The 22764-nt window shown below is 40.8% G+C and overlaps 1 protein-coding gene across 1 annotated transcript in view; it reads left to right on the top strand.

The window, feature by feature from the left end:
- The window catches only part of LOC121182863 (inactive N-acetylated-alpha-linked acidic dipeptidase-like protein 2), a 301943-nt gene that overhangs the window by 226642 nt on the left and 52537 nt on the right, over nucleotides 1-22764 (top strand). The gene's annotated exons all lie outside the window — the stretch shown is intronic.

The raw sequence follows: 22764 nt of genomic DNA, 5'->3' as shown, positions 1-22764 counted from the left end.
AACACATGAGAGAAAAGCTATTGCTTTCGAGGTTGTGGGAGAAGTATGAGACACGGGCCATTCTCTGTGCACAAGACTGCAACCCCAGGTTTGTCTGCAGGTGGAGTAGGCTTTGATATGCTTGTGGAGAGGCCACACACAGAGGCTTTTCTTTCACACAGATGATGTTGTGGCAAGGAGTGAGGAGAGATGGACATCTCGTGAGTGTTATCAGTGCACACTTCATCCACGATTACCCACGATTACCCTCAAAGTCTAGACACTAAGCAAAGGCTGAATTGTGTGGCCCACTGGCTTGCTGTCTCTTCTTATGCATTTGTATCATGTCCCTCCCCAGAGGGATCATCATGGGAGCATCAGGCTTGGCAGCTTGGGAATGTCAGGGACAATGTGTAAGTAAGTAAGTAAGCATGTGTGAAAGAAACCTCTAGTGTTGTTATTTCTAATTTATCGGTTATTATTTAATTGAATTTAATGAGAGGTCGTAGGTCCATGCACACACCTCCATCTTCTGCTTCAATTTGAAAGGCCACAGCTTTCTTTCCACTCATTTCCATAGTATCTACATGTCTTCATGAGACATGAACAGGCTAACTTTGTTCCCTACTTGTTTAGTGAGCAGTTGCTCTCATTATAAAGTATAAATAACATTTTGACCTGCACCAGACACTCTTTGAACAGGACGAAGCGAGGCTGATACCACAGACTCCGGAGGACTGCAATTTTTTTTTCTCTCAGTGTTTTCATTTGAAAAGCTCTACATTTAACCAGAGAATGATTTTTCTTGCAGTATTGAACAGGATCACTGGCCTGTGTTGTACCTGTGTGACCTGCTCCAGCAGTTGCAGAAACATCTGCCTCTGTCTCTGTCTCTGCACAGACACAACAGTCTTGATTCCACTGTGTCTTGACGGAAATCCCTCTCTCTCCTTTCCTGCAAAACTGGCTGCTGCTTGACAAGACAAAGCTTAGGTCATATCTGGTCTTAGTCTGGCCATAGATAAAGTAAACAAAGAATGAACAGGGGGGAAAGGTTACTCTGTGCTGTTCCTTGTGCTGGGAAACAGTGAGGAGCCATCTGTCCTGTAGGCCTGGAGGAAATTTCTCCACTATAGGCTTAATCCTGCGAGTGGTATTGAGGCAGGTGAGGGCAGGAAGATATTCATCATTTTTAGTTTCCAGCTGCTCCGTGATACGATCACTGAGTTCTCTCAGTTTCGTGTTGTCTTTTGCAGACAGACAGGGTAAGCTATCCAGTCGTGGGCATTTTCTACCATTTCTTGTGTAGTGCAGCATTCTTGAAGTCTGTCCCAAGACAGATGGAGGGCAGCTCGAGGTGACTTTTTACCAAGCCACTTTACCATGAGGTTCAACTCTTTGCTACATGTGAGGAGTGAGGACCAACATGCCCTAAAGCTCTCTGCACATGCGTCATCAAATTTTGTAAGACCAGTAGTCATTAACATTTCTGTGTGCTAGGAAGTTAGCAAAGTCTCTCATGGGTGGGGCGTTTGCGTGAGGAGTAAGATGCTGATCATGTTGTCTGTGTGGGTTATCTGGTGACCCTGATGTTAGCGTGTGATCAGCTGCATGCGTGCACTGACTGGGTGATGTCTGCAGCCTGGGAATTTTCCTACGGTGTAGTAATTCACAGTGCGATGACAAAGCAGAAGCTTGAGTGCTGAGCTGTGATTGGCAACGCACATACTCCTCTGTTCTCTGTTGGACCACTTGTGTGCTTCTTACACTTTGCACATCTTTTACCTGAGCAGCTGCTGCTGCCTTTTCAGTCTCCAGATCTTCCAAATCTACTTCTAGTGTAGCTTCTTCTAGATCTGCCTCTCTCTCTCTTTTTTTTTTTTTTTTTTATTTCCAGCTGTATGGGCCACCTTTGTAAGCACAGCTTCAGCTCAGGCTCTGGCCCTGGTGGCTGCCTCAATGGCAGAGGATTAGAAAAGGATAAGTGTTTAGAGCCAGCTCTTGATGCTGCCTTGACTCAGAGGAAAGTGAACACTTGAGGCTAGCTTTGAGGCCGTGTGGCTCTTCTCTGTACTGTTCCCGCAACATGTTCCATAATGTAGTTAAACAACCAGCCAAACCCAATTTTCACGAGCCAGGAGCTCCTTTATTGACACTCTCCGTGTATGAAGGGTGAAACTTTATGAGTGAAAAGCCATGTCTTTCTGAGAGCGTGGGTGACACGTCTCATGCCTCATGTGACTTGTTTACTTCTGGGGTTCCTTATTCCACGACAACACAGTATATCTCTTGCAACATATCAAAATAAAGGTCAGTCATAGATTCAGTGCAAATCAATGTGATAGAGACTGCTTGTCTGTCTGGATAGTATATTTCAGCATGAATTATGATCAATTACCACAAGCAGTGTACATTAACCTTCTTTTACTGACTTAAATCAGAGGGTAAAACTCTGTTGCTAGGCAACTGCAAAGCCAGCTGCTGTCAGTCACTCAGCTGGTGTAGCAGATGAAATTACCAGGGTCATTAGGTAAGTAAAGCATAAAAAAAAAAGAGTCACCATCCATCTTAGCAGCGATGATCAAAGCCTGATAGTATTTAATGATATTCTCTGTCGATGAAACAGGCTATGCAGGAACAATTGCTACTGTCTTTATTTCCAGTTCCCAGCACAGCACAGCAGCTGATGAAGAAAGCCCCGCTCTTCTGCTCAGGGCTGCACATTTTTCAAGCTTTGCACATTCAGGACAGTTCTCCAAAAAAAAAAAAAAAAAAAAAAGGCAAGGTATGTTAGGAAAAAAAAAGAAAAAAAAAAGGCATGTGGAGGTCAAAAGCAGGAAAAAAAACTGGGGAAAAAAAACCATTCACATACCTCCTGTGTGATCTTTTTTTCTTCTCTTGCCACAAAAGTTAGATAGTAGTCTTTCTTTTACAATGACTAAACTATAAACGTCAGATAAAATACACACTGCTTACATAAGCTGTTGCCAAATTAGGATCTCTATCTCAGCTAACAGATTGGACCTTTTTAAAATAGCCCTCGCTGTGAGGAGGAACACTCTCATTGCTTATAAATGCCACCGGTTCACCACAGATGTCGCCGCTGCAGGAAAGCCGTCACAGTTTACAAATTACATAATGCACAGTGACATTTTCATTATCTTTTATGGAGGACCAGCTCTAAATGAAGACTCTTCATTTTTGGTATGTCCTTACCCTGGCACATATGTGTGAAATTACACTTAGTTTACAAGTACTGCCTGGCAGGAGCAGATCAGCCTACTACTGTGTATTTTCAACTACTCAACGCCCCCTTCAGATAAACAAAGGGAAATTTATTCAGTACTGCAGAAAGTGGAAGAGAAGACAGAAGCTGTTTAATTTGGGAGAGCAGGGAGTGTGGGAGAGAGAATAACAAATGTGTACAAAAGAAGCTTTTCTTGTGGTGAACTTGGTGCTATCTGTGTATTTAAACTCCTGTAGCATTCTGTCTCTATGCTGTGCGTATTTGATATGAGAGCGTGGCTTTAAATGTGCATATGTGTGTATGCAAGTGAGGCTGCAGATGCACTGTAGCACCTGTTCTGTCCAGGTCTAATCCCAGGCTGCATCTCGAAGCAAAAGCAGACTGGCTGAGCTCAGGCGTTCAGTTTTTACCTTCTATTTATGAGTCTTTGAGGACTGCTTATAAATATATTATCATTTAGAATGTTCAAATGATTTAACAGAGCGTTTCAGTGCATCAGTTAATAATTGTCACCCTGCACTTCATTTAGAAAAGTACATTTCTGCAAGTTAGATCTGCATTAAGCTGGTGTCCGAAACAACCTTTTGTTCTTATAATTTAATTTGATGTGTTTAGGATTTATTAGTTTATGCATGTTCTCAATTTCATACTGTACATTTTGCCTAGTCTGGTATAACTACTGTTATTAGGAGCGTCTTTTTAAGAGGATTTACAGATGTTTGGACATCAGATATAATGAGTTTCAGTCACACAGTGGAAGAAGTGTGTTTTTTTTTTTTTGAAGTTAAGCTACTTTTTCTTTTCCTCCCAGTGCTCTTCATATCTTGTAATGGAACTATAGTTTCCTTCCTCTCAGCCTTGGATGGCACATTGTTGTGTGCCTTGCCATGTTACAGTCAACTGTATATTAGTGGATTAGTAGAAGACCATTGGCAGACTTGGTAGACTGCAACGATCGTGTGCACGAGCATTGTCGTACATGCACAAGAAGAAAGGTACTCACTCGTAAAAACACAAAGCACTGCTGGTGGTCACAAACACTACAGAGCTCCTTTTAATACAAAAGGCTAAAACACACGCAAGACTGTGACATGTACTGTTGTGCGTGGTCCTGGCCTTTAAAAGAAGACATTTTTTCCCATTTTCTTCTTCCTTCCATTCTTTCTTTCTTTCAGCAGGACATCCATTGTATCTGCAGTCAGCTTTCTTTCCTAAATGCTCAAAAACATGGCTGTATTATTTGAGCTGAAGGTTCTCAGCTTGTCTTGACTCACATCGACTGTAGGTGTAGGAAAAAAAAAAAAAAATCTGAAACAAGGGCAAGACTCTTTTGAACAGTGCGCGTGTGTGTGTGTGTCTGTGTGTGTTTGTGTGCGTGTATTCATTGTATCGGTAGTGTAATGCTGTTATTGTCCACTGTTCAGGTCACCTTCATGTCCATCCTGTCCCTGCTGGGTGGTGATTGCTTGGCTGAAAGGCTGCGGGCTGGCAGCTCATTTTTCTCTCTTGATGTTCTTATTTTCTTCATTCGACACCTCTGTCATTCACCTACAAAGAGACGAGGAGAAACTTAGCAATGACCTCAAAGGCTGAAAGGACGTGTCATTTTTGTGATGCAGTGTGTACATGTTCTACAGTATAGAGTTTGAGAGCAACATGCCATCTTTAGCATCCATGGAGCTGAGGTGTCTGTTGGTCATTACCACGGCTGATATTTTCAGATTGAGACTGCTGATTGACAATTCATTACTCCTCAAAATCCCACACATTAAATGACAGAATAATGTCACTGGTAACTACCCTTCGTAACAACACACATAAGCAGGACAACATCACTGTACCAAATCACTGTTGAAAAATAAATTAATTTTATGACCAAACACTTACACTATGGTAAATGTTTCTTTATTTAGGTTTATGCACAAGTACGAGTTGGTTAGGTTAGGTTTAGGTAGAGAGACACGGTTTGTGTTAAAATAAGTTCTTAGTTAACGTTAGACACACTACTATCCTACAATACTGCTGACCAACCACCTTCACCCCCCCTCCTTCTGCTAAGGGTTAGGGTTAGCGGCTCTGTAATTACGCCACCTATTTCTTCCCGCCTGACTTATTGCCAATGTGCACCAGAGGGCTTTGTCTCTTTAAACACATGATGTTTTTCGAGTGAAACAACTTGTGCTGTGTGCTTTTTCTCAGGAGGATCAGTATTACTGTGTTTACATGTATAAATCATTATAATACAAATGAGCATGTGTTTAATATGCATGTGCAGTCCAATCTTGTGTTCACGTATAACCGCAGAGATCGATACCTGAGGGGATACCAGTGAGGAGGGTCCTCTTGTCTGTGACTCTTTGACCCAAGTGTTACCATCAAATATTCATCATACATACTGTCATGTATGGTCTTATTTGCCATGAACCCGTTATAAGCCAAGGCATCTCTTTTGACAAATGAAAATGACATAAACAGAAAGTATAATCTCGACTTGGATTGAGTGATTTGCAGTGTGGGCTACCACTTGAGTCCCATATCTTTTTTTTTTTTTTTTTTTTTAACCTTAGTTAAATTATATTATTAAATTATATATTAATATTAGTTTACATTTTTGAATGAGCACAAATCAGCACCATTATCAGTATGCTGAATTCACTCTTTGCAGTTTCTGTTTGTAGTGTTCCAATGGATGCACTGACAAATATCAGTGGACCTATTTGATAATGAAGAAAACGAAGTGAAGTGAAGAAAAAGCCGGTGACTCTCCATCATATCGTGGAGTTATTAGGAGTGTCTTTTTAAGAGGATTTACAGATGTTTGGACATCACATATAATGAGTTTCAGTCACACAGTGGAAGAAGTGTGTTTGTTTTTTTGTTTTTTTAACCACAGCTGCTGCAGCTGTTGTTGACTCTGTTTGGTACAAGTGAGCTTCCTTTCACCTCATGCAGCTTCTTTGCATCACATTTCCTCCCCCACACCCCGACCTCAAATATAGGAAAGACACTTAGAGAGGAAGTTAAGCTACTTTTTCTTTTCCTCCCAGCCCTCTTCATATCTTTTAATGGAAATTATTTTCTCAATATCATTCAGTCCCATTTGTTTCTTCTCAGTATTAGTCTCATTGGACCAGAATACACTTTCCTTGATATAGTTTCACTCTCCAGCTTTTTCTTTTTTCCAGCTTCTTTGAAATTGTTGTGTAAACATGGTCCATAATGATGTTCCTAATGCCAGCACCTCCACCCCACCTTCTATAATATCTGCAGTTTTACTTGAATTATGTCAAACAATTCTGTTGTTGTGTTTCATTATGTTTGGTGTTTTTGTAGCGCTGGCCTATTTCCCAGTGTCGACGTGTGTCAGCTCTCCGCAAAAGCATCAGTTTTCATCACATTCTCTCTCAGCCTCCCAGCCACTGTGCCCTGGCTGCTTCTTTTGTCTGTGTGCTATTCTTGTAAATAGCTGAGATCCTGTGTGATGAGGTGGGTGAGTGTTGCACTGAAGTTATGCTAAAATCGATTTAACAACTTTCTCCAGCACCATGGACAGTGGCATTAGGTTGTTGGGGCTCCTGGTCTTTCTTTTAAGACCCTGCACAGGTGATTGCAGCTATTCTGACTGATTAAATCTCTACTCAGGCTGAAGTTGGGTGCAGCTGTGTTGGGAATAACATGTGGTCACCAAATGTAATGTCCGTTTAAGAGCGATAAGTAAGTTGTCCTTAATGGGTGAAACAAAACCAGGGCAGTCTTTGTCTGCGTAGGGCCTGTGCACAGAAAAAAATACAACTACATACACTGCATGTATTGGCCAGATAAACTACAGATTTGTAATACATGCCTTGTCGTTATTATCATATTAGGTGTGTTTCTTTATTGTCCTCGGTGTAAAAGCTTTGATGAAAATGCTTGTGTGTGTCTAGGAAGAAGGTTGCAGACATGGTGGACAGAGGAGAAATAGGGTTGTCATTTGGCCTTAATCATCACATCCTTGGAGATCAGGCAAAGTGCCAGATGTTATTTGTGCAGGTTGTAAAAGGAAAGAGAGAGAGAGACAGCGAGAGAGAGAGAGGGAGAGAGGCGGCAGAATGACAGTTACATAAAAACATGAGGCCGAGGATGCCCTGACACAACATGTCACGATGAAGGGCGAATGGGAGGTGGCAGAGATGTTACTCCCTATGTTAAATATTCAGATTGGGAGGGTTTTAAAGAAAGACTGTGTGACCTCTTGTGGCGTGTGTGTGTGCATGCGTGCGCGTGTGTGCGTGCTCTGAAATGTCAGGCAGTTTCACTACTTATCAGAAAATAATTTTCAAATAATTTTTAAATAATTTATCTGGAGGGGAGACGTGGAAAAACAAAAACACTCGTGTACTGTAGCTCTCTCCCTCTTCAAGTAAAAAAGCAGTGTAGTTGTGAGTATAAGAAAAGATTCATTTATTCTTCCTCAACCTTATGTTACTTTGGTTATACGTGTATGTCGTCCACCTCATAAAGATTTATGTCAGATAAAAAGGGAAAATACAAATAGACAATGGACTGAGTGAGTTTTGGTTGTTTCACTAGATTCCCAGATGTCACAAGTATCACACTGATGCACTGTGTGTGAAATATTGTTTGTTGTATTTTTTTTTTTTTTTTTGGCTTAAAAATGGTTGTCTGTCAAACAAGCCACACCAGCCTATATGGCCTAAAACGTTATCTATTTAAAAAAAAAAAAAAAAACAACAACATAGCATAGCATGGAAAACCTACAGATATCTCAAGTTCATTTTTCCTCTCTTGACATGATGTCGGTATGAGTTACCTTTGTAGAGCACAACAAAAGACCTTGATTATCCCTGTGTGGAAACTGGTGCATTGGAGCAGCAAATAACAAGTAATGACAGGACACAACAAAGTAAAATATAGCATGAAGATTGCTGCAGAAAACTGGGGTCATTTGAAGGTGGATTCCTTACTGAAATGCACAGAGAGCAATGTGGCTGCAAACTTCTTCTATTTCAGTGAGGAAGGGCCTGAGACACGCAGCTGAAAACTGATCCCAGCATCACCAAGCTTCATCGCATTGAACTTAACGTTTAAAAAACTGAGAGTAAATAAAAGAAATTGGAATTTTCCATTCTAATTGTTTTACTGACTGATTTTTATGTACTTGTCAGATACCTCATGTCGTACTACCCACGCCACTCGTGCTCATTTTGTCAGGAAATTTAACCAAGCTAATTCTGGTCTGATGCCACCTGGTCACACCCCAATCTGTGATATCACAGCAAGTGCTGGACATCAGTTTTCATGTGTGTCTGATGTCTCTGGCTTCAGTTATTCTGTACGGTTTTCCTTGTTCATTTTCTTGTGCCGTTGTCCAGACTCAGTCTTTCCAGCCCAGTTTTTCCATTGTCCCACTTTGTCTTCCTCCCTCTCTCTCTCTCTCTCTCTCTCTCTCACACACACACACACACATCCTTTCCTCTCTATGGGGAATGGTGTATGTGCATTGTTAGTGTTGTAGCTCAGGGACTGTGCCTATGCTCTGCGTCCCTGTACTCATTTGTCAAGTGTGGTTTTGGACGCAGCTCGGTTTAGAGGGTTCAGGGTGGCAGGTGGCAACAGCAGGCACCTCTCCCTCTCCCTCTCTCTCTCTTTCTCTTGTTCTCGCTCTCCTCTTGTCTCTCCAGCTCCCTTGGTCTCACTCGCTGTCTCTCAGTGGGCAGTGTTCTCTGTGTAGCTAATTTTTTAAGCATGATGTTGTGTACGAGCTGGCTTCCCCCGACTTGGCAAGGCGAGGCTGGCATTGATCAGGCCAACGACAGATAGCCCTGGCACGCTCCTGTACTGGTCCCTGCTGCACACTGCTGGGCGAGCACAGTGGACTTGGGAAAGGTTTGAGAATGTGTATGTGTCAAACACAAATGTATACGCAGTGTGTGTTAATTAGGCATTATGGCTGAATGTAAAAATCCTTTAAGTGAAGATGATGGCATGTGGTAAGCTTATGGAACGGACACTGACAAACAATGTTGTCCACGCAGTAGTGGTGCTGGATGGCAATGCTCAGGAAGACAATGACCTGCTTTGTCATTTAGGTTGGTGGATTTGTTGCAGGTACAGGCATAAAAAAGTTTCAATAAATAATTCTACTTCATCATTCCAAGTCCTGTTTGCATTACCTCCTTCTTACCTGGATGGAGACCAATGTGCAAGAAGACATCAAGGTGCACACATACAGCACCTTCAGGTGTTTTGGAAGTGCAAAGATCACGTTCTTTCTTAAGATGTCAACATTCAAACTTAAAACGCACAAGTTCTAAGTGTCCTTAAACATGTCGAAAGGCAAATTATTCCAAATGGCCACACTTGAAGGTGCTATGGGTTGTACAAATGGGAATAACAGCGCACACTTTTCAGGTTGGTTCTCATCAAAGAAATTCCTAATGTTACGCCCGATTGTGCACGCTCATGCGAGAATGCTCACAAGAATGAAATGAGAACGGGCAGTTCAAATCCTTCATACTTACTCCGCTCCGCACACCTGGCTGATCACAGTGTGAAACGGGCATGCTCCTTGGATTGTCGTTTCAGAAATTGATGGGCACAGATTCCTCAATTTCAACTTGAAAAAATGTGAGTCAAGGCATCCAGATGCTGCTTGGCAATCTGACAAGCACTTCATGTGAAGCATACATGCGTCTTTACTTTGATGGTGGCCAGTCACGTCCTTAATGATGCCAATGATATCTTCAAGGCATTTCCACCAAAACACATGAGCAACAGTGTTAAGAACAAAATTCTAAAGGACTGAAGACTGATCCTGCCTCAGGGCCATTTATTTCTGAGCTATTTCCTCATCTCGACACATTCAGTTTAGTTCAGTGTTATTTATATTGACATCATAACATACATTATCTGAAGGCACTTTACAGATTACTGTCAAGACCTTAACATATTACAGAGTGACAGTGCCGAGAAGAAACAGGAAGAAACCTCAACAAGGTCAGAGTGGGTGGCCATCTGCCTCAGCCGGTTAGGTTAAGAGGAGAGAAACCAGGAACCAGAAACAGCTGTATATACTATATATACTGGTGGTATATATACTGGTATATACAGCAAGCACAGTCAGGCTGGCTGTTATAATGGTAATAATAATAGTGATACTTACATCACAATCTATGTATTACTTACGTAGATTTATATTATTTGACAGCAGCCATAATAGCAGCAACAATTATTGTTCATAACAATATTAATAAAAACTGATTATTTTCATTATTATTATTATTATTATTATTATTATTATTATTATTATTATTATTATTATTATTATTATAATGATGATGATGAGTGTTAAGTGGTAGTGGCAGATGTGTATCCTGTACAGCTCTGGGAGTCAGAGTGTTGAGTAGAATGAGGACAGGGACAGAGAGGACACACAAGAAACTCTGGACTATATTTACTAGCAATTTACAAGTATCATTGAAATTGATTCCATGTCCTTGTCTTTGAAGGAAGCACAAAGGGAGGCATAGAGGGAGATAAAAATATATATAGATGAAGAAAACTGACAGGGAGTAAGAAGGGATAGATGGTAACAGAGCAAACAGACCCAGAAATGGACCCAGGGACAGAGGGAGAATGACAAAGTAGCAGATAAGCCTGCAAATACAGACGAAGGTGATGGTGATGAAGACTAAATGCCCCCTGATCCATCCCAGAGAGAAACAGTTTGGTGTAAATAGGAGAGAAGTTGGAGAGAGAAATGGAGGAATGCATGATCTAATCAAAGGGAAGAGAAAAGAAAATGGCAAATAAAGAAGTGTTAAGTTCCAGATACAGGAAGGGAAAAAAAAGCAGTAGAGGAAATGACAGAGAAACAAAGATCGCAGGAAGAAGACGACACTAATGAGAGACCTGTAAGCTGGGAAGAGACTTAGATGCATGATGGTAAAGAGGATGAATAGGAGGCGTATTTAGCACATTATAACTTCAGGTCTTTGTTCATTTGTCTTTTTTACTGAGCACTGTGAATCCTTCACTGAACTTCCGTTTCTCATCTCTATCAAAGAACACAAATGCCATCAGATGTGATCAGTAAAGGGAGTTAAGAATTTCTGGATGGAAAATTAATTTGAGGGTAATGTTCTACTCTTGATTTAGGCCAAGAGCAAAAAGTCTAGAGCCATTACACATTCAATCAGGGAGCAACAAAGGACAGTTTATTAAAATGGTAATGAAAAGTATGCACTGGTCTTTTACATACTTCATATCAATTAACGATTGTGACAGTCATAGGGTCCAAACATCTGCCTGCAAACTTGGATATTTATAGAAGCAGGAAAGAGGTTGTGATGCACAGAATTAGAAAAATCATCTGCGTAGAAATCAAACTGATGATGATTCTCCCAACTAATGTTATGAAAATATAGGCGAAAATATAGGCAAGGAATCCTGTTACAGACTTTACCATCGATGAATACAGTCTGTAGTGGCTGTTAAATAGCAGTTTAAAAAGGAAGTGGCATAAACAGTGTTTTCTCATGCTTCAGAGAAGAAGCGGCTCAGTGTGTGTCATCCTTGCAATCCAGTCACTGAAGTTCACTGAAGCGGCTTCATCTGTGAGTTAAATATGTATTACAGTTATATTGACACGTTTATGTGTCCATTTCTGCAGTTTGAGCACGTTGTTTTGGTTTGTTGGCCGCTTCATGTATATATATTGCAGTCGCTAGTTGCATCATCTATGTTTGTAGAAATTATATTTGCTGATGTACTTTCTTGGTTTCTTATTTGCATATTTAAAGCACCAGTTACATTGATTTATGTCAGGTATATTTTCTTTATTGTCGTGTTAGGAATGTTATGCATTATTTGCCAACTTATTAATCTGTTTGTATTTTTGTGTTCTTATTTGTAGTTTTACAAGGAATTACATATTTTCCACATTAAAACCTCCCAAATACAACAGACGGGCTGTTCCTTAGAGAATGCAAGGTTCCTGCAACAACCTTTGGTCAGGACAGCATACAGTCGATAAGTGGAAAGAATAGTCATCATATCATAGCCATCAGGTCCAGCTGAATGTGATTGTTTACAGGATCTATGGTGGAGCTTATCAATGGTCCACTTGATTCCTAGTAAGCAGGACCCCAGGCAGGGCTGGGTCCAAATTATCTTATGTCTTATCAGGGACTTGTACTGCTGTGTCTGTGTTTCAGTATATCTATAATGGATCAGAGCAGACTTGCTATAAGCTCTGATCACATGTTGCTTTGTGATCATCATATGAGGGAAAAATGTGTTGTTTAGATGTGCGATGAAGAGTGTGATCTGTAAAATGCTTGTCAATTTGAGGCGTATCGTGTTGCTATTAGTTTCAGTGTTGTATCTGTATAGAGTAATGTCGAACTATCTTTGGGTCTTTTCAGACTGGGTCTAACTGTCCAAGGGACTTACCTGTTTGGACCGTTGGGATTTGGATTTTTTTCTTTCATTTATAAACTTTGGGCTTGGGGAGGTATTCCATGGATCAGTTTCTGAGAGCATCCAAAATGTTGGAAGACCTCTAATCTACAGTACAATGAGCTCGATCAACAAAAGACCAGTGCATGATGCTTTTCATGCTAATCTTGTTGTTGTAATACCTTTTTATTTATTGGTATTTCTATGACCCAGATCATCGTCACCCATTTAACAAAAGTATTTGTAATTTTATTACCATGTTCTACAAAAAATTTGATTTGTGGGATGCAATTGCTTCCCAGCCTCACCCACTACCTTGTCAATAAATGCTGGAGAAGAGGCGAACGTTACAGGAGAGACATAAAATAGAGATTATAGCAAAGCAAAAAGGAGGAGGGAAAACAGAGGCTTTTTCATCCACTTAGATCAAAGCCTTAGCTCATGTGTTGATAGATTGGACTTATCTCTGTGCTGTTGCTTGTAAGGCCTAAGGAGCTTTTTGGAGATAAAACTCGGCCTCATAAGACACTGTGGCCTCTCAGACTTCTCCTAGGGGTAGACAGAGAACAAACAATTTAGATGGTCACAAAAAAACCCAGGGCTACTACACTGTCAGCTCTAATGCGTCAAAGATACCCCTGTGTTAATGGTTACATTTTTGAGGTGGTGCACGTCAGCCTATAACAGAGCTACGACAGCTGCAGGACGAGTCCCCCTTAACTCTTTTAATCTTTTTCAGCCTGGTTACAAAGTCAGATGGAGTTAGCCATCTAGGGATCCAGGATCATTTAAATGTACTGCTACTGTTATCATGCAGGGACCCGCCATAAGTGGGTCTGCCACCTGTTATGGGGGAACAACCCACTGAAGGATGACCAGACACCTGCAAAATACAGACCTCACAATCCATCTTACTACCACCCAGTCTCTGCCCTCCCAGCTCTTTCTCTCACCTCTCTGTCTGCTCTTTTTTTTTTTCTTTTTACTCTTTCTCATTGTAGGTCTCCTTTGTCTTCCCCTTGCCTTTAAATCCACCTTCTCTTATGGTGTGAATAGCACACATAATATACAGTTCCAGCTACTGCAAGGTCTAAGTTAAAGTTAAAATTTTCAGATCCATAATTCAGTACACATGTTGTACATTTATGTTCAGACATGTGTATACAGCAGGCTACAAGATGCAAGCATATAAAAATGGTCTTTCCTTGTTCATGTACACACACACTCTCTCCTATGCTTACTTGCAAATGTGAGCACTAATCACAGCCATACTGTGAGACTTCCACTTCAAGATGAAAGCACTTGAACTAAATGTGTGGAGAATGGGGAGGTACGGGGCATGTAATTAAACTTGCCCACTCCCTGAAGGCAAGTTATTTTGGGCCTGGTTTGAGGACACTTTGGTTAAGATGTAATGAAAAATTTTGTGCTTCTGAGTCATTTACCTTCATTCTTCAGTTTCACCTTAAAAATCCCCCCCAAAAAATCTGTCAGTGCCTCATCAGAAGTTTGGACTCTCACCTTTGTGACAGGGCTCAAATCCGACAGGCCGGGGTCTGTCTAGAGCTTTAACTGAAAGAAGGATGTAGTTTTGGAACAATGTGTTGCTTCACTTGAATTTAAGAAAGTTACAGATGAAAACATTGTGTAAGTGCTGTAGCCTACTGTATGACACTTATTGTGAAAAAAAATCATTTTTGCTGTTTCCTTCCAAATTCCGCTGTAGTCGAGTTAAATTGCATACTTACTCATAATGAAACTGAAGATGCTTGAGAACTGTATCCTGAAGGTTTAGTCTCAAGATGTTCATCCATTAGCTATATCCCTACAAGGACAAATGAACCAGACTAAGCAAAGAAATACAGCAAATCTCTTAGCACTGAAGCAACGATTCATCCTGTAACTCACATTTATCTTTTCTTATGGCCACATCAGAACTTTCAGTACACATCCACTCTAGCTTTAACAAAATTAGCATGGACCTTATGTGAATCCCAAAGTAAATTACCTTGCATTACCATCTGTTCAACAACACATTTAATGCTTAGACTTTCTCTGCTCATCAACACGTTAGACTATTTAACAGGTCAAACTGAAAACACCTTGTGCCGAAGTGAAGATTTCATTATCGTTATCCAACTTTTGTTCATTTTCTGTCACTTTGGAGATGTTTGCTAAATATTGACATCTGCTGCTCACAAAAACAGCTTCAACTGTGCTTTATTTTTACATGAATAAAATAAAGAAATATAAAAAGTACCTTATTTCTAAATAGCATCTAAATAACCAATATGTGGATGAAGAAGAGTTACATAAAAAGACATTAAGCTTCATAAATATGAAATTTGAACTATTTCTGGGAACCTTAAAGAATATCTGTGTTGCCTCAGTGTACCTGGGTCTGCAGCAGGAGCAGGATCCACAGACTAACAAGCACCCAGTAAACTGTGAGTCCAGTACATGAGAGTCCCGAAGCCCACAGGCTATTCTTTGGTGTATGTGCTGCAGTTTGGCATGCGCACCAAGTTGGTATCAGCAACACTCAGCTCAAGAAGGGTTTGTTGTACTGAATGGTGTCAGCAGCCAGCACAAACAGAGAGGGGAAAGGTTGTCCGTAAGTCACCACCTGCACTGCTTAAAGCATGCAAATCGTGCAAGTACAAGTACATGGCTATTTCCTGGAGTCAGTATGTAACACCTTGTACTTGCTGAACTTAGATAAGTACGAGTAGAAAACATCTGGTCACTCAGATGTTTGGCCAGCACAAGATGTGTCCACCACACACATCTGAAGTTCACTTCTGAATGTATAAATGACTAACATTTATTGAAACTTGTAATATTGTATTACAGTATTTCAACATCTGCATATTGAGAGTAGAACTGAAATAAATTGGAGATAATGAAAGTTTTTAAATCAGTGAGTAAAACAATTAACACTAACAATAAGTTTTGTAACTGTTAAGCAGACAACAGAACAACAGTGACTCTCACCAAACTGTCTGAGAGTTGTACTGGAACAAATCTGGCAAGCTCCTAAACAGCTAAGTGGTATCTAGTGTATTCATTTACATGTGGGTAATATTTCAGTGTGTGCCAGAGGTGTCAAGGGGAGAAAGCATGTATTGGAGACACTGTCACCCGCATGCAAGTGAAATCAAGCATACAGGTGTGGATGGTACTGAACCATCTCAGCTGTGCTCCAAGCCCCCAAGGGAGTGTCGTCCAGTCACTACCCAAGCTGTGTGAATTAAGCTAAACTTTTGTCAGTACTAAACTATCACTAAGCCACTAACAATTAGCTCTGTAATACAAAAAGAAGAGTAGGAAGGTGAAGGGGGGAGCTTCTATTAATGCTAGAAAGTGAATTGTCCTTTTTCCAGAAATCAGTATGTACCATTGTAGAAAAACATAGTGAAGCACAGTCTGTTCGTTTTGGGTCAGACAACAGAGATAAGACAAAAGTGCAAACACCAGGCTAGATGCTTCAGTTTCCTTTTTTTTCTTCCTGTTTCTGAAGGGCCCACAAATACTGAATTATTAAGATACACTTTGGACTTTTCCTGTTGTCCATTATCTTTGATATTCAGCATACATTACAATGTAAAAACGTTGTTTAACAACATGTTCCGCTCATCCATAAACACAAATTATTAGTTTGACAGTGTAAGGTATTCACTTGTGAACACAAATTAGTTTTTTGCTATGTTGTTTTTTTCCCTCATGAGACTAAATAAAAAGCAGAGTGGTAGTAGAGTTTGATAAAAATAAAAAAAAATAAAATAAAAAGTCCAAGCTGTTGTGTTCATGTCATCATGCCCCATTTAATTTATTCATTTGATAACCTGGACATGGATTCTCCTTCTTCTTAGAAAAAGTGTAACTTTGGTCATCATTTAGTTCCTGTCAGTTAGACTAGATTTGCCATGGTAAAATATATATATATATTTACATAATGCATTAAAAACAAAGTTAAACAGGAAATACAAAGTAAAACGTTAACATTAAGAAACGATGTATCGTCTGTGGCTATGTGTTTATGTTGGTCAGTATATTTCTTATTGTGCTAAGCACTGCATTTGTTTTTAGAGGTAAGATATTAACATACTGCTCCTTATTTACATAAATGAGTTCACTTGGGATATTTGAAATTTAACATTCAGAATATGATGAATATTTTTTTTTGATGTGCACTCATACACGTGGGGTTTGTCGAGAGAGAGAGACAGGCAGGAGCGGACATGATAATATCTTTGCCAGTCGTTCAGCCAGTCACCTACTCAGTCAGCCAGTGAAGGAGTCAGTCAGTCAGCCAACCAGCCACACGCTCTGTCTTAACAGCCTGGTTTACAACAGCCTACTATAAAACATGAGCAGCTGACAGCTACAGTCACTTCTGTCTGACACACTCTGGAGTTGCTGTGACGTTACTACAGCAGCAGTCTGCATCGCTGCCATGACAAGCTCCTTTATCACCTGTTAACATGAGGTCCAGTGTGTGTGTATGCACGCGGTGTGTGTGTGTGTGTGTGTGTGTGTGTGTACACTTTTGAGAAAGCAGTGGAGCAAGTACAAGGCGAATGTATGTGTTGGTTAGGTGCACGTGTGAGGTTATGTCTATAAGTGGTGTCTGTTTGAGTATGTGTGTGTGAGTGTGTGTGTGTGTGTGTGTGCGCGCGTGTGTGTGTGTGCAACAGAGACAGGCATGAGTGTGTATGAGAGCTGACAGAGGCATCCAGGTTGACAGCCTTTGTAATGGAGGGGAAGGTAATTTGTTAGACGGATCCTCCTCTGTGGCCGCACATGTCTCCCCTCTGTTCATCCTTCTCTCCATCGCTCTCCTTCCATCGTGTCTCCTGTAAATCTCTCTCAACCACTCTTTCTTTCCCACTTACCCTCCATCTCTCACCATCCTTCTTGTAAAATGCTCCTCCTCCATTCCTCTTTTCCTCCCCCTTCCCCAGCTCGGGCCCTCATCCATCAGGCCTAATGATTAAGCTGCTGCCCTGCTCATCTGAGGCCCTGCTTCATATTTCCCTGAGCTGAAAACTGGCTTTAGCAGAGCAACAGAACAGCATACTTCAGCAGCGAACACCAGAGGGTTATCCTTTATACAAGTGGAGGTACACTGATTAAAGATTAAAGGCCTTTGTTAAAAATTGTATGTGTAAATTATGGTTTAGCCAAATATGGCACCACATTGGGTGGTTTCTTCATTTTAAGCATAAGAAGGGAAGATTTTTGTAAAAAGCTGATGTTTGCTTGGTTACTGTAGGATTTCTTCTTCTGAGCAGTATCAGTTTTAATATTTGTGGTTTGTGTTTGAAGATACCGAATATTTGTACCAAAACTACAGAAACTGACCACGACCATTAGTGAAATCCCTCCCCCAAAACAATGATAACCCTGTCCAGTCAGTTACTACAACCAGGCACAGGAGTTTGTCAAGATCTTTCCTCATGCTAAAGAAGCAGTGATTTCTTTTTTCAGCTTTTCAACAGAAGCTGTAAACATTAGCATACTTGGCTAACTAGGTTACCCACACTAGTTTCCAGGCGTAGCCTTCAAAGGAAAGGAGAGCAGAGAGAGAGAGCAGCTGACTTTATAATCACTATTTTGTGGGATTAAAGGTTTAATCTCTGCTCAGGTATGGAATATCCACTTAGACGTTGGTCCTGGATCCATTACATGAGAGTTTAGGACAATGTTAGTGACTCTGTTCTTTAACTGCTGGGTTTGTGGAAGCTTCAGCAAGTCTGTGTGACTCATATGAAGGTCAGGATTATGAGAAGATGTTCTCACATATGGCAGAATCAATTTTCAGTGGATTTTTCCTTTAGTGATATCTCAAAAGACACTACGTTTTAGATGCCAGCAGTCTAGTCGCTCCATTAGGGTTCTGAGTTCTTGCTCTGAAGAGACGAAACCATAATCAAAGATTGTGGGACAGCCATTGACTTCATTGTGTCATGTTTCAATGGTATCAGGGAAGAGAGAGGGAGAACCAGCTTGGTCTCCTTCAAAAATGTCACACATGATATCAGGTGCAACATTTTTGATGACTTTCTAATAACTGAGATGATTCACAAAGTCTTCTTTCAAATCAGTTTTAGAGGAATTGTAGAGTGAAACGTCAGTGTTGCATTTGTCTGCACTTCACGGAAGCACATAGCATCCTTTGCCTGTTTTTTTTATAATGCATCTTTTTTCAACACCATTTGGAAACTTGATTTGCTGCATACAGACTTAAAACTTGATTTGTCACCCCAAACTTGAGCGACACACACAAAAAAAAAAATGTTTCCAGGAGTTCATTCTGAAAATCATAAACCAATGCAGATTGTTCAGCACTTCAAAAAGGGTGTTTCTGAATGTTACCATTCACATGCATCATCAGCCACGTAGGCTGCAGCCACAAGCAGAGAACAGAGGGAGGAAAGGAGTTGAGTGAAGTATGCTGCCAAACAGGTGTTTGTGTCTGTCTCTGAAATGGATTCACTGCTTCATAGTCATCATTGTACAAGACAAGTGGAAGTGCCAAACTCTTGTCTTTTGACCTCTATCTCCATTCCATCAGTCTTGCTGACAGTTTTCCGACTGAAGCATCTCCTCCTGTAGAGGACCAGGAGTTTTGACAGTTGGAGTGAAAGGGTTGCATCTTGAAAAGTAATTCTTTGCAAAGAAAGTATTCTTTCTTTTTTTGCACTCTTTATTTTGTTGTAGATTTTAATTTAAATAGATCCAACATTCAATCTACATTCAATAACCTATAATGACATCAGGAATTCTTGTATGATTTGTCATTATAGGTTTTTGGGTGTAGGTTGATGCATAAAAATGGCAAGTTTATCCATTTAAAATTGAATCTACAACACAAAGTATGCAAAGAATGAGGGAGTGAGGGAGTCAGCACTTTCTAAAGAGACTCTTTGTAAAGGTGTTAAAAGTGTTGAATTGTTCCTCATCAACGGTTTAGACATGGTTTTGTTAGAAAAAGCAAAAATGTCAAGAGGAATGCAATTATCTGTAGACTACACAGGACAACAGAGGTTTTTATTCAGCTCACAATTAAACATGTCCACGAGCATCAGAAATGATTGGCATTCTGAAATTATGTTGTACTTGTAGCACTGCATGTTTCCATTTCCATGTTTCCTTAGCATGCTGGGAATTATTTACATCATAGGTTTCCATGCAGTGAGCTGCACTGATGTTTATCATGCACTTTAATTAATGTGACTTACATTAGGCAAATTATAAGCACAGACTTCAGCCATGCGTGCAGCTGTTATATTGTTCATTTCTTATTTTTCCAAAATTTCTATTCTCATACTTATTACATTTTCTTTACTAGAAACTTATTTAAGCTGCACCCTCTCTAAACATGCTAGCAGAGAGAGTTCTGGTCTGTTTTGCTCATCTTGGAGCCACTCCATAGTTGCATGTTTTACACCAGGGACCAGCTGATCACTGTGGAGTTAGCTGGCATGCAGCTAAAACAGGAAGAGGACACACAGAGAATGTAGAGGAGGAACGAAGAGATGAGGGAAGAGAGCTGTGTCCAGCCACAGAGACTGATGGAGAACAGCGTATCTCAATTCTATCATCATGGGTAATGAGAGGTCACTGGAAAAGATGGACGAGTTAGTGGCCCTAGTGATGAATTGGAGGGACCCTCTGTGAGAGTAGTGTTACATGGCTACACTCTGAGCAAAGGCAGCGTTAGGACAAACTATGATACTACACCCTCTGAAGCATCAGCAGCAGTGCCATCCCAAAGGTTTTAAATGGCATCATAAGGCTAATGTCCAGCTATATGTGCTCTGTGGTGAACAACATCAGAGTAACATGTAAAAGAGATTCCATGGCGTTGGTTCCTTGATGACTATCTTTTATATAGGCTATTCTAAATGATAATATCAATAGTAAATCTAAACATACATTATATTGTTTAGATGACTGGGAACATGGCCTAAAACGTGGCTGATGACACCAGATGACAATCCCATAATTCCTCAAGTGGTGAGCTAAGACCACATCCATGCCCACACGTGTGCTTCAAATAGAGTGTATCTTTGGGCTGCTCAAAGGCTGTTGGGTATGTTTGGACACCGCTGGGCGGGGCGAGCTCTTTTGTAGCCCTGAGAAGGTGTACAGGATCCTGTCGCAGTTTCCTTCACAGCATCCAGTGTGTGAAGTTAGAACATTTCTGTGCCCATAATTGTGAATGAGGCCCACTGTACTGCAGCTGAAGAAAACACATACAAATAGACAAAACAGCACCACCAGATTCATTTGACAACACAGGCACCACATTTAGGAAAAACAATGGTGCAATCTGAGGGAAAAAAAATCTACCGCAGAGTTGTTGTTGTTTTTTTTTTTAAAGAACCTGTTTACCAACTCCCCGGCTGACACTGACTCAGTGTTTTCATCATGGTCTTAATCATTTCCTCCTGGTGCTGACATATTTGATACAAACACACCTGTCACCCACTGGAGAGGAGCGTGGTTATCATGTGTTGACAGCAAAAAGGCAAAAAAAAACAAAAAAAAGCTGAACTTTCAGGCATCTGTTTTAATCCCACTTTACATCAGGTGTGGAAGAGAAGCACCGCTTCAGTGACTTGTATGGGCTGCACATGTGACTACACTCCTCTTTACTGTTTATGTGTGGTAGGATGTGGGCTGCTGTACATGTGACCGCACCCAACTGGTATATGGCACTGGACAAGGGCTGCAGGGCACTGGGTATGTTTTGACTGGGCGTAGTTAATCTTCAGATTTACTATAATTGAAACACCATTCTGTGCTTTATTTGTTGCAAAGTCTCACACCTGAACTGAACTGCTTGTCTACATTTCCCCTGGATTCTTTGATAGCTCCAGAGATTCACTGCATTTTCTCTCCATTTTGCTCCTGTTAATTTTTACACAGCAGAGAGCTGGGCTGCTTTGATGCCAGAAGATGTCTTTCTTTCTCTCTTTGCATGAATACACTCTCCGCAATCTGCCCTGCAGTGGCGTTACGAGTCCCACTAAAGCCAATTAAAGGAGCCAGAGACAAATTTATAATTTGGTAAAATGGCACTTATATTGAAATTGTTAAAAGATATATACGATTCGAAGCCCTGCTGATGAGTTCACGCTCTTCTCCCTCTCCTCAGGGGCCACAGAGAAGAGCATGTGCCCATTCACGCCAAAGTGGGTGTGCACTCATATCAGCATACACGCACACAAACACACAGAAATAAACGGAGCTTGTCCCGGCGCACAAAAATTAGCTTACACACACAATCTCAGAAGGTCACATGGCCGACATGTGGCTCTGCATGTATGTTTTAAACAACAGAACACACACTCTCACATGCTGTAGAGCGAGCGGGCACGTATAGCCCTGTAACTTTTAAACCTCATGTCTGATGAATTATTAAACCAAAAACATAATGCCACTCTGCTCCGATGGTATGAAGAAATATTACATACCAAAACATCCCAAGGCTTCTTTACTGCAACCACACAATTGCACCTCTGCTCCTCTATTGTTACCTGCTTGTTTTATACTCTCTTCATTCTTTTTTTTCTGTTCTTTCTTCTTGTGCTGCTCTCCTGACAGTTTCTCCCCTCTGTTCTTGTTATCATAGCAGCTACTGTATCTCTGTCTTCACTAACGCGCACTTTCACAACAGTGCTGGAGATGCAGACGATAAAAAATTGATTGGCATTACCATTTAATCAATAGACTGACATGAAAATGTGATGCGGCTTCTCCCTGGGTGCTGCTGATGGAGAGGAGTTAGATATTTGAAGGAGAAGGGAAACGCCACGGAGACCCAAAGATATGGGTCAACACACAGAAAGGCCGAGGGTATGTATATGCAGAGGCTGTGTGTGTATGTGTAGCTGTCATTTAAAATAAAGTATTTCTTATGGGAGTCAAAAAGAGGAGTTATCAGGCTGGGATGATTGGCAGACAGGGGAGAGGTGAGGTTTTCATTGTGTTTGCTGTGGATTAAAGATGAATGTGAGAGAGGTCTCCCTCCCACGAGACCCGATCTGTGTGCATGGATTATGGGT

This window comes from Toxotes jaculatrix, chromosome 6, assembly GCF_017976425.1.
Source record: "Toxotes jaculatrix isolate fToxJac2 chromosome 6, fToxJac2.pri, whole genome shotgun sequence".
NCBI lineage: Eukaryota > Metazoa > Chordata > Actinopteri > Toxotidae > Toxotes > Toxotes jaculatrix.
The sequence above is the reverse complement of the archived record's forward strand: the minus strand, read 5'-3'. Positions and strand labels throughout refer to the sequence as shown.